We start from the raw sequence: 12,084 nt of genomic DNA, 5'->3' as shown, positions 1-12,084 counted from the left end.
TTAATTATTTTTCTTTTTTAATTTCTTGTTTTTTATACTTTCTTACTTCTTCAAATTTAATATAATATTCATTGCATATTTCTTTAATACTTTTTCCCCAACATTTCCCATATGGTTATCTTTTTTGATCTTCCACTACTTTCTTAACTAGCCATTTGTCATCTGATGTTATGAGATAACATCACATTTTTCATACTGTATTCTATTTTCAACTGGCTGTATTCCTATTTCTGCTATTAGCCCCCAGTATGGTGTAGTAGAAACCTGTTTAAACATTCCTTTCATAATTTTGAGCTGTTTACTCTCTAGTTCTTTCATTTCTTTTTCTCTTATTACACCCCATGTCTAAATATTTGCAAACATTGTAGGTACTACTACTGTCTCATAGATCTTTATTCTCACTAACAAAGCAAAATATCCTACTCTGTTACTGTCTCCATACTTCCCAACTTCTTGTACCATGTAGCCTATTGTCTTATTGCTTCCCTTTTGCTTATGCTGAGACTTTGGTTTCATTTATCCTAGTACCATTCTCCTGATTATTTATATTCCTTAACTGTTTCTAACCATCAGAGTTTTTTAAAATCTCGTGCTTTTAGTTCAATGGTTGATTTGTTGTCGGTGGAAATTGGGAGAAACAAAAATCCATTAAAGGACTCATTCATATCTTATACACAATGGGTCGCTAGAGATTATAAAAGAAGCAAGGAAAGGGAGTGAAGATGATGGATTGACGAACTAAGAAAGTTTGCGGGCATGGACTGGTACAGAAGGATCATAAACAGATGCAAGTTGAAGGGCATGTCTGAGGCCTTTGCTCTGCAGTGGACTACTTAAGGCTGATAATGATCATGATGATATATATATATATTTTTTTTTCTTTTTTTTTTGGGGGGGGGCGAGGTAGCCATGTCGTCCTGATGGAAGTTCCTAAAGGGTAGCTTCCTAGGGTATATTTGACTACAGTGATATTCCCAGAGAATTTTACCTTAAGGTATCCAGAATTCTAACTCCTGGAGCGAATATCCCTAAATAAATCTAACAGGGATATCACATAATATCAGAGGACGTATTCTTGACATGTCACATAGCTATCTTCACCCCGAATAGAATTGACGCTTCAAAGGGTTATAGTGACAAGAATCTGAAACGAGAATGAAAAGAAAGCCGCTCATAAGGAATCTCTCCTATTCTGTTTACAGTGTGTATCTGATGAAGGTGGCCGCACCCTCTTTATTCCTTGTAGCAATATATGAGGTGCTACAGATACTGTATTATAGGGAGGGGTCAATAAGCCCTTTTGCAATAAAAGGAAGGGCGGGTCCATCAGGACGACATGGCTACCTCACCCAAAAATTTTTGGGCTCAGGCCATATCGTCCTGATGGAAGTTTACCAGAGCATTCCTGTATCTGTGGATTCTCAACAGGTGCCGTACTCTCAAGAAAGGGTTTTCCTGGTCCGTCTAGACCTAGAGACCTATAATGTTACCGTCATACATCATTTCATCTAAGCATGAACTATGTTAGTGCTTCCTGCCCCCTACAGGGAAGAGTCGTAATAGACTCTGGAAAAAGTCTCGAGAAGTACATAATAACTATGGATGACAAAATGAAAAGCTTGTATAGTGGTCTCGCCCTATACATTATAAAGCAAAGTTTGTATGAGTCACCAATTTCAGTAAGAATTCCTGACATATCCCCCAATGTGTCTACTCTTATTAAATATTGGATAACAGTTGTATCCGCATAGGAACAAATCTTGCATCTCTACCACCATCCCCTTAGGGTACAACGTCAACCCATCCTAAGGAAGGGTTAAAGCGAGTGGATTTTTGCTTGAATCAAGGAACAATCTTAAAAGACATACCATGATAAAAATATCTATATTTTAATCTTAATGCTCAGTACATTTCTTATAAAATGAGTGTGGGTGAATAAGACGCAGGGTTCACTATGAACTAGTTTATTAAAATTTAATAAACATACATATCAGATCAACATTTATAAAATTTATAAAATGTGGACGATATCCGTTAAAGCATAAAGAAAACAGTTAACAGAAAATATTGTTTGGTCTAACAGGAAACAGATTTGCCACTTCAATTGAATTATTAATATTAATGATACGGTCTGTATACTGTTTATTTACACTAGCTTAAGAGACGCTTGGCACAAGTGTCCGTATTATGCTATAGTTCACCAACGTCAATGGAACAGTTCGTAAGGACACATTAGTGGCCTGTCGCTCAGTGTGTAGTAACATACTGTGACTATACACCCACCCTCTTAATTAATCGTCCCAAATTAATTACACTGTTCCTCGCAGATTTAAACAAAATGTTAAAAAATAGTGCATAAAGAACACCTTGGATGACTACCAGCCAGTGTACAAACAACAAAGATGTTCAACGTCCATACAATTAAAGAAATTTTATAGAAGAAGCAACTTTTCTCAGATCATAACTTACGGGTGTACTGCCTGGATCCACTCTGCGAATAACACAGGTGAGTTTTACCCTTAGTTGTTTCAGAGATAACTTTGAACCCGAGGTTTCTCCTCTGAACAGATGTCCTCCCATAAAGTCTGAAGTTCTATGAAGACAGACCTTTAGGCACTCCACTGGACATAGAGATGCATCTTCCTTCAGAGGGCAGATTCTCTAGGGACCCCATCTGTTGGTGTGTAGCTTGTTCTTGGTAAGAAATGTTGGGTCTGGAAATAGATTCAGTTCTCCCTCCAAGAACTGGACGTGGCCTTCCTCTCTAGAGAGAGCCACAATTTAACTAACTCTGGCCCCCAAAGTGAGTACAAACAGAAATATAACTTTTAATTCAAATCTTTCTAAGCGCATTCCTCAATGTTCATGCAATGAAGAATCTTATCTAATGACCATAAAATGGGTCTTGGAGGCACTGAAGGGCTAATCCTAGCATGGGCCTTTGTAATATATTAAGAACGTCTTTAAAAAGGTCGACCTGAAAGGCACATAGTATCTGTTTTTTCAAGGCAGACTTGCACAATGATATTGTGTTGGCTGCTAAACCTTGTTCATGAAGGTGAAAAATAGAAATCTGTCGAGATTTCTTTTGGTTTCTTTGCCTTGACAAAGGATATGCGCTTCTTACCTGAAGCCTCATATTGTCTTCTGGTTTCGTCCAAAATGTTTAAATTGACTTTTGATACCCCAAATCTTTCTCTCACCGCTAAGGAGAGGAAATCATGAGATGTAAGTTCTGGGTTTTTTGTGATGAAGCGAAGACAGTCGACTTCTTTACTCGCTGAGACAGGGATGGAACCGGTAGCGGTACGAACTTTAGTCGTAGTTCCAATGCCAGAGGGAACCACACACTATTTGGCCACTTGTGGGCCACTATTGCCGCTTTCCCTTTGTAGGATCTCAGTTTGTTGAGGACCTTCAAAAGGAGGCTGTGCGGAGAGAACAGATAAATGCTGGACCATCTGTTCCAGTCTAGTGACATAGTGTCCACTGCCTCCGCTAGCGGATCCTCGTATGGGGACACATAACGATCTATTTTCTTGTTGTCTTTCGTCGCAAAGAGGTCTATCTGCAGCTCCAAGACTTGACTCGAGATGAAGGAGAATGAACCTGCATCCTGGGACCATTCTGACTCTATTGGTTTAAACCTGGATAGAGCATCCGTTGTCACATTGCGGAACCCTTGAATGTGAACTACTGACAGGTACCATTTCTTCCTTTCCGCTAAGCGGAATATGGCCAACATCCCTTGGTTGATTTGAGGTGACCTCGACCTTTGTCGATTCAGGCATCTCACTATCACCTCGCTGTCTAGAACCAGTCTTATGTGGGTCGAGTGGCGAGGAGATACTTTCTTTAGTGTCGGAAGGACTGCCATGGCTTCTAGAAAGTTGATGTGAAATGACTTGAAAAGATTGGACCAAGCTCCTTGGACTCTCTTCTGATGAGAGTGACCTCCCCAGCCTTCCTTTGAAGCGTCTGTGTGGATAGTCACAGACGGGGGAGGAGGTTGAAGAGGTATTAATTTCTTCAATTGCTTGGCACTGGAAAACGGCTTGAGAAGCGTTCGCAATCGAGTCGTTAGAGGTCTCATTAGATCTCTTCGTGCGTTTGATGCATGTTTTTTCCAGACTCCTATTGGATCCTTTAGCTGTGCTCTTAGCACTGGATCTGTTATCGAAGCAAACTGTAGAGAGCCCAGCACTCTCCTGTCTGCGTCTTGATATCCATTTGAATTTAAATAGTCTCTTGACAGATCCTGCTATTTCTTTCCTCTTCTTCCCAGGAATGGAAAGTCAATGTGACTCCAAATTCCAGTGGATTCCCAACCACTGAAACTTTTGAGCTGGAGAAAGTCAAGATCTTTTGATGTTGATCTTGAATCCCAGATGTTCCAGGAACTGGATCACTATCTTAGAGGCTTGCATGCATTCTGTCCTGGATGCTGCCCACACCAGCCTACTTGGATCCCCTTTAGGCGTAATTGATGGACGGCTGCGTTCGCAAGCTTCGTGAAAATCCTAGGGGTTATGTTTAGCCCGAAAGGCATGGCTCTGAAGGAATAAAGTTTTCTATGTAACTAGAAGAGTAGGTAGGAGGAGAGGTGACGATTAATTGGAAAGTGCCAATAAGCGTCAGATAAGTCTATAGAGACGGTATATGCCCTTTTGGGCAGTAGGGTCCTCATGTGTTGAAGTGTGAGCATTCTAAACTTGTAGTTCACTATGAACTTGTTGAGTGGCGACAAGTCTAGAATGACTCTGGGTTTTTCTGAGTCCTTCTTTGGAACACAAAACAGCCTTCCTTGGAATTTGATGGACTTCATTTTTCGGATTACTCTTTTGTCTAAGAGCTCTCGGACATAATCTTCCAGAACGGCGGTTGAGTGTTGGGAGAATCGAGGAAATTGAGGTGGAAGACTGCTCCAGCTCCAACCTAGTCCATTCTTTATTAGGCTGTGGGCCCAGGGATCAAAGGTCCAACGATCCCTAAGTAGCTGTAGTCTCCCTCCTACTGGAAGCATCTCACTTCCGTTGTTGTGGACCTGAGGCCTTGCCTCCTTGACTGCGTCCTCCCCTGGATCCCCTTCCCCTTGAAGGGCGTCTAGAAGAACCTCTGGCTGTTCCTCTAGCTTTGGAACGAAAGGAAGAAGTCTGCCTTTCGAAGGCTGGGTTAAAAACTGGCGACTGTGTTGCCACTTGTTGAGGCACCAACTGGTACGTGGTTGGAGATTGTGCCACAATCTGAGGCGCTGCGGTCACAGGATGTTGTTGTTGTTGCTATCGGTAGGGTTTAGCCGGCCGAGAGCATAGCCTAGGCCTTTTTGTCTTCTTTTTGGGTTGGGGACCCTCATCCAGAGAAGACTTTCTCTTAATATCTGAGCCCCACTTTTTGAGAAGGTTCCTATTCTCTGTGGCAGCCTTGTCTACTACCTCTTTAACCACTTCATTGGGAAAGAGGTCCTTACCCCAGATACAAGAGGAGATCAGCTTCCTCGGTTCGTGCCTCACCACACCCGAAGCGAACATGAACTCTCTACAGGTTCTCCTAGCTTTAATAAAGCTATAGAGATCCTTCGTAACTGTGGCCAGATGGGTTTTGGCCACTACCATGAACATGTCCTGGTTATTGGGGTCACTTGCCATCGTTTCTAATGTCATTTGCAACGACATTGATGCCGCAAGTCTTTCCTCTGTCTCTTGCTCTCTGCGCAAGAGAAACTCCGACAGCTTTGGAAGTTCCTCACCAAACTGACGTTCAACAATATCAGCTTCCAGCTTCCCGACTGAGAAGGTAAGGTGGACGTCCTTCCAGTCTTCTTGGTCCAAGGGCAAGGTCAGAGACAACGTCTTGCACCCCTCCAAGGAGGGGCATTGTTTCCCTGTCTCCACCACCTTTAAGGCTGCCTTATATCCCTTTTCCATGAAGGGAAAGGCTGTGGTTGGAGAGGCCACAAAGGAGGGAAGCTTCTTATTCAAGGCTGGCACCTTTGAGTTCGTGAAGCCCCGCTCTTTCATCGAGCTTGATAGTAATGCCATAGCTTTACTATGGTCCAAAACTATGACCTCTTTCGGCTCCGTCTCCTCCTTTGAGGCTGGCTCCTTCCCAAGACGGACATAGCAGTCTGGATAAGAATCTTTGTTGGGCCAAAATTCCACTTCTTCCAGGGAAATTGCTCCCAGCTTTTCTGATATTACAATCTTCCCGGTTGTCATTGGCATGTGCTCGGCATACCTCCAAGGATTGGTATCCGAGCACAAAGGAAGATCCTTCACGTTGAGTCGCTTCTGGGGCCCATGTGATGCTGCAAGTCTACGTATCTCCAGTTTCATTGCAGTTTCCTTTTCATCATTCTTCTTTTGAATTTGTTAAATCATCTCAACAATAGAAGAAAGAGTCTTCCCAGGTCATCTGGGATAGCAGACGATGTAGAGGGAACAGGTTCTGGGTCCGGAACCGATGTAACCGACACCTCGTCGATTTCTTCCCCTTCTACTTCAGGAGCCTGGGACAGCTCTTCCTCCTGACCTTCTCGTAGAAGGTCCTTCTCTGTAGAATCCGACACCTCCGACATCTTATCGTCCAATTGGATGTCTTGAAGGGCTGCCGAAACTTCAGAATCTACCGGATTCTCTGCAGTTGGTATCTCCACCTGAGGCTGAGGAATGACTGCATCAGCCGATGCTTTAGGGAAAAAGTAGTCCCTCATCTTCTCATTTAGAAGGTAGGTGCCTGAGGTGTTTTTCTGAAAACCCCTCACCCAAGTTCGTATTTTTCCCTGGCAGCATTCCTTGACTCCCTCGACTTAGGAGTGTCAAATGACTCTTTAATCAGGTTAGAACATACTATAAAAACCTGAGGGTCCCAATACCGGAGATCACCTCTGGAGGCTGCGCATGCTGCGTGCCTCCTGCAAAACTGATGTCCACAAAAGTTCTTGCTGCGGACATTGCAGAACACACTCCCGCACCTTGGGTGGTCCTCCTGTAAAGAGAAGAAAAATCCATGAGTTTCAAGTGAAGGCTATCCACTTATATTAGAACATGTAGCTTACACAGTAAAGCTGTAAAGGAAAGAAGGAAAGACACATACTTGTATTTCCTGTCCAGCCAATTGCTGTAACCTCCCAAGATATTAAAACTAAGGTTAATTCTATTCTAGAATACCTTATGTAATTTCCTAAACGGAAATTAAAGGTGTAGATCACACCTTGAAATAAAGTTTTAATATACGGAATAGAATGAATATAGAAAGAACTCACTTTCTATATATTGTACGGTCTCAAAAAAAGGCTATACAAGACAACATTAAGTATGTTGGAAGAACTTTAGTGTTACAACAAACTCTGTACTGTATTTGTATTAATGCAGTATGTACTACACCACAAATATAGTAACTACTGTACATCACATGCTGCTGTGCCGGCAGGCATTTACCCCTGTATAGTTCAAAGATATACTACCTTTAACTAAGAGGCGGCAGGTTACTGGTTCGCAAATCATTGCCGGCCGGCAGCTGAAAACACTAACACCGGCCGGCAGCTGAAAACACTAACACCCGGCTGCCGGCCGCTAATCCTAGCGGCCAGCAGATTTTGGGATGTGTATCCACTGCCGGCAAGCAAAGGTAGCAATACCCATGTCTGCCGGCAGTGACTAAGAACCAGAGAACCTCCACCTGCCCGGCTGCCGGCTGTTAAGCTGGCCGCGTGGCTAGGGGTAAAAAACACTAGTAAGATAAACAGTATAGATGTAAGGTTATAAGGCGGCATTGCCATACGACCTTCCATCCAGAAAGAGTGAACATATGGAAGGGGAGAATGTAGCATTCTGGGGTTCACTCTGCAAAAGAAAAAGGGTCTCTGCTGGCCGGCACGTAATCGCCGGCCAGCAGAGAGCTAAGCTGGTCCTCCATCCTAACTTACAAAAGGTACGGAAGTAGGACTGCGGCCAAGAGAGGCAATGGCTAGGCCATCACTAAGAAAGAGAGGGGGGGGGGACGAGGGATAAGGGTCCTATAAACTTCGTTCTAGCAAGGGACACACCCAGCAGTTAGGAAAGCTCATCCTAACCTAGGGTTGTCTATTAGGGAGAAAGACTGGCAATACTTGCCATCCTCCTCCATACCAGAACAAAGTTAGGTGTAGTTATTTCGCCAGGCAACGGAGAAAACTCATTCTCCAGCCAGAAAATAACAACAAAGGTCAGTCTGCTAGACCACTAGAGGAAGGAAGCATCTCATACAGAATCCTTCAGACGTGGACTAGGGAAGCAAAGCTTCCTGTGTCTGCACCTAACCTAGCAAAGGAAACTCATTTTCTATGCAAGGAAGACGCAGACCACAGACTAGAAACTCTGATGTTCTGCCCCAAACCAAAAAACCAGCCACTCTGGTTATTAGGTCAGGGCAGACATATCCTAGTATAGTTATACCTGAATATTATTCAGATACAACCGTTAGGATTAAGCCTAAGGCTTACTCAGAGGGAGAGAGGGATTGAACTTAGTCTCCGGAGGTGAAAAGAACAATCGGGGATGTGCGAAATTATACTACAGTACCATAGGCTACTAGCCTAGGTGCGGTGAGAATCGATTACCTAAATCATCGAAACTCTCTCGTATACAATCTTGGAAAAGAACATTCATCAATATCTTACATGTATAAAATATTTGCCTATAGCTTCAATAAAATAACACTCGGAAAAACTTATATCAAGCATGAAAGTACTTGGGCCAGACGCCTAGGCTACTAAACCTCGCGAAGGGCAAGATCGGTTACCTAAATCGCCGAACTAAAAACTAACGGCATCATATAAGAATTTCTAGAAGAGCTAAATAGCTAGATTTATTAAAGCATAAAAACCGGGAACGTAGCTCTAGCTAACTAAATGACCCATATATAGCGAGCGACAACATCCGGGATGCCTCCGGTAGGCAACCGCTCTTGTTTACGTTAATATCACTTTGATTTAATTCAAAACGACAAGAGCTTATATTTATACAAAGTAAAGATAATACTCATCTTTCCAGAGGCAGAAGAGGCCGGAGAAGGCATCATAATGTTGAATTATATCCAAAATTACGAGAGAACACAAGGGAAAACACCGAGTAGTAGAGCTACACGAAAAGGAATAAAGAGGACGCTGCCGCCTTCATCAGATACACACTGGGAACAGAAAAGGAGAGATTCCTTATGAGTGGCTCTCTTTTCATTCTCGTTTCAGATTCTTGTCACTATTCCCCCTCGAAGCGTTGATAATGTTCGGGGCGAAGATAGTCATGTGACGTGTCCAGAATATGTCCTCTGATCTTATGCGATATCCCTGTTAGATTTATTTAAGGATATTCGCTCCAGGAGTTAGAATTCTGGATACCTTAAGGTAAAATTCTCTGGGAATATCACTGTAGTCAAATATACCCTAGGAAGCTACCCTTTAGGAACTTCCATCAGGACGACATGGCCTGAGCCCAAAAATATATATATCCTACATTATTTAAAACCCTAACCGCTTATTTAATTTAGAAAGACATCAAAATCACGCATATTGAATACTATACACTCTTTTCAAGTTCTTAATAGCAAGTATTTTGGGGGACTACTCCACACACCCCAATGGCAGTATAAATAAAAATCTAATATTTCCTCCTAGATTTTTTTCTAAACGTTTCCGATGTATTTTGAGGAATGAAATCTGACCTTTTAGAAAGAACAGAAAATCTCCTGTAGTGTGTGCAACTGATTTTTCTTTTATCGTTTATCTCAGATGTCAACATTTTGTTGCATTCGGCAAAAGTCTGATTTTATATTTGCCTTATTTGTTAGTTTAATTTTTTCCCTTTGCAAACATAAAAAGGTTTTCTGTAAAAAGCCAAATTGCAATTGCATGTGAGAAGATTTTTCCAGTTATCTTAAGCACCAAAGGAAAAAAAGTTGTTGAAGTGGAAAAGTCTGTCGACTCAAAATCAGGAAACTACTTAATGATAAGAGATGAAACAAAATCCTTATTTGAAGATATAAATTATTTGAATGCAAACTGACCATAAGAGATCAGCGTCAAATATTCATCCACAAATATTAAATTTCTTGATTCATGATTCACACTCTCTAATTATCTAAACCTTTAATGTATAAATCCTTTTTATATTTTCTCTGAAGTTAAATTATCTCTCGCGTCAATTAATTAAAAATGCCTTTAGTGTCAAATGATGTCGTTAAAAGCCATTAGATCTCGACATACTTTTACTGATATTGGAGAATGAGCCATTTCTCTTTTCTTTTCAGTATTTCGTAAATAACTCGTAAATGAAGCAAAGAGACTTTTGGGTAACCTTTATTTCGATATAATTTTTCTTATTTGGGAATTTTTTTTAACTATTTCAGATATTCTCTCTTATGTTGGGAAGGGGTGGCTCTAGAAAGCATCAGGTATCCGTTTTCTGTCCATCCTATTTGCACAAAGAGTGAGATTGCGAACCACATTCACTTTTTCCAATGTCATCATTTCCCCAATCAAATGGATTCATCTTCAGAGGTTATTTATATTTATCTCTGTCATCAATATAGTATTTTTTATGGAATTTCCAAAGGGATTTGACCTCATGATAACTATTTGCTTTTCCTTCTTTTGTGTGCGATCCGACGAAAATCTCTCACCATCGCCAATCCGCCTTGGCCAGCGCGGTGACGAAAACTGGCCAAATCCTATCCATGGATTGACATATATGAGGCCTTTGTCCTACAGTGGACTATAAATGACACCATTTGTTGCTATTGGGGTAACCAAAAGAAACAGGAACCGTAACCAGAGAGGGATCCAATGTAGTAAGATCTGGCCAGTCAAAGGTCTTAATAACTCTTAGTGGTAGTATCTCAACGGGTGGCAGGTGCCTTGGCCAACTAATTAACTATATGATTTATAAAACTGGATTTCTTTTAAAGCAATAATTAATTTTGCTTAAGTCTTATTGAAGATGAAACAAAGTAGGTATCGGTCATTCACCATAATAGTATTTTTATTTTCTTTTGATACACTTTTCTAACAAAAATAGGATAGAATAGAACCAGGAAATATAACCACGAGTAAATAGGAATAGTTGTTTTTAGAAAGTACTATATGTATTGAGATGTATGCGGGCCCCCCCCCCCCACCATTCCCTATCCCTCTCTAAAGATGTTTGGCATCATCAGTTTTGATATATTTTTTGAATTATAAAAGGAAACAATAAAACGCTCTTGAAAGAGTTCCAGTAATTAACTCCATGAATCATCGAGTGTATAATAAGAGTAATTACTTCGTTTTAAATTCGACCCCTCAAGTAGAGGTCAATGAAATTCATGAGGAAAGACGAACCCATGAGACGCTTTTTGATGAAAAAAGCAATTGCTTTTTACAGATGCTTCTGTGGGTGTGAAAAGGTTCCTTGGACATTAATTAACATATAATTATGATGTTTCTCCTTTTTAGTGAAATGACAGAGATCTCAGAAATCTCTGTCCTGAATTGATGATTTTACTCAATCTCAACATAAAAGGAAAACATTTTAACAAAACTGAAAAATTTAGCCTTTGAAAGTGTCCTCCTATATATCGCACCAATCCGAGAAATTGTCACATAATTTTGTATATCAGAGAGAAAATGTGTTTTCTTAGATTCCCTGACAGGAGACATTCATCACTTAGAAGGATCAAACGACCCACAATAAACTTGAAAGAAGAAGAATGTTAAAAATTTGCCAAAAATCTGAACCTATTCGTTGTTACTTTTGATCGTTGTGCTTCGTCTTTGGGTCGTGTTCAGTTTGTTGTCAATTTGTTTATCATTCCAAAGAAAATTCGGGTTTTGGTAAGTTTTTCTAGGACACAAGTCATCGTGAGTATGTGCGTGTGTATGTGCGTGTGTGTGTTAAGCTTATGAAGTGAAGATATATGTTGCAATACCAGTGATTACATGTAATAACGAATCCAATATTCTGTAGATCAAAATGAATAAAGATATCTTGGAACTTTTCTTTCAAAATAAAATGTTTCTAAATCAAAATTCGTTTGAGTCGTCAAGGAAAAGGAGAGTTGCCATAAACTTCTTTT

This window comes from Palaemon carinicauda, chromosome 25 (genome assembly GCF_036898095.1).
Source record: "Palaemon carinicauda isolate YSFRI2023 chromosome 25, ASM3689809v2, whole genome shotgun sequence".
Taxonomy (NCBI): Eukaryota; Metazoa; Arthropoda; class Malacostraca; order Decapoda; family Palaemonidae; genus Palaemon; species Palaemon carinicauda.
The sequence above is the reverse complement of the archived record's forward strand: the minus strand, read 5'-3'. Positions refer to the sequence as shown.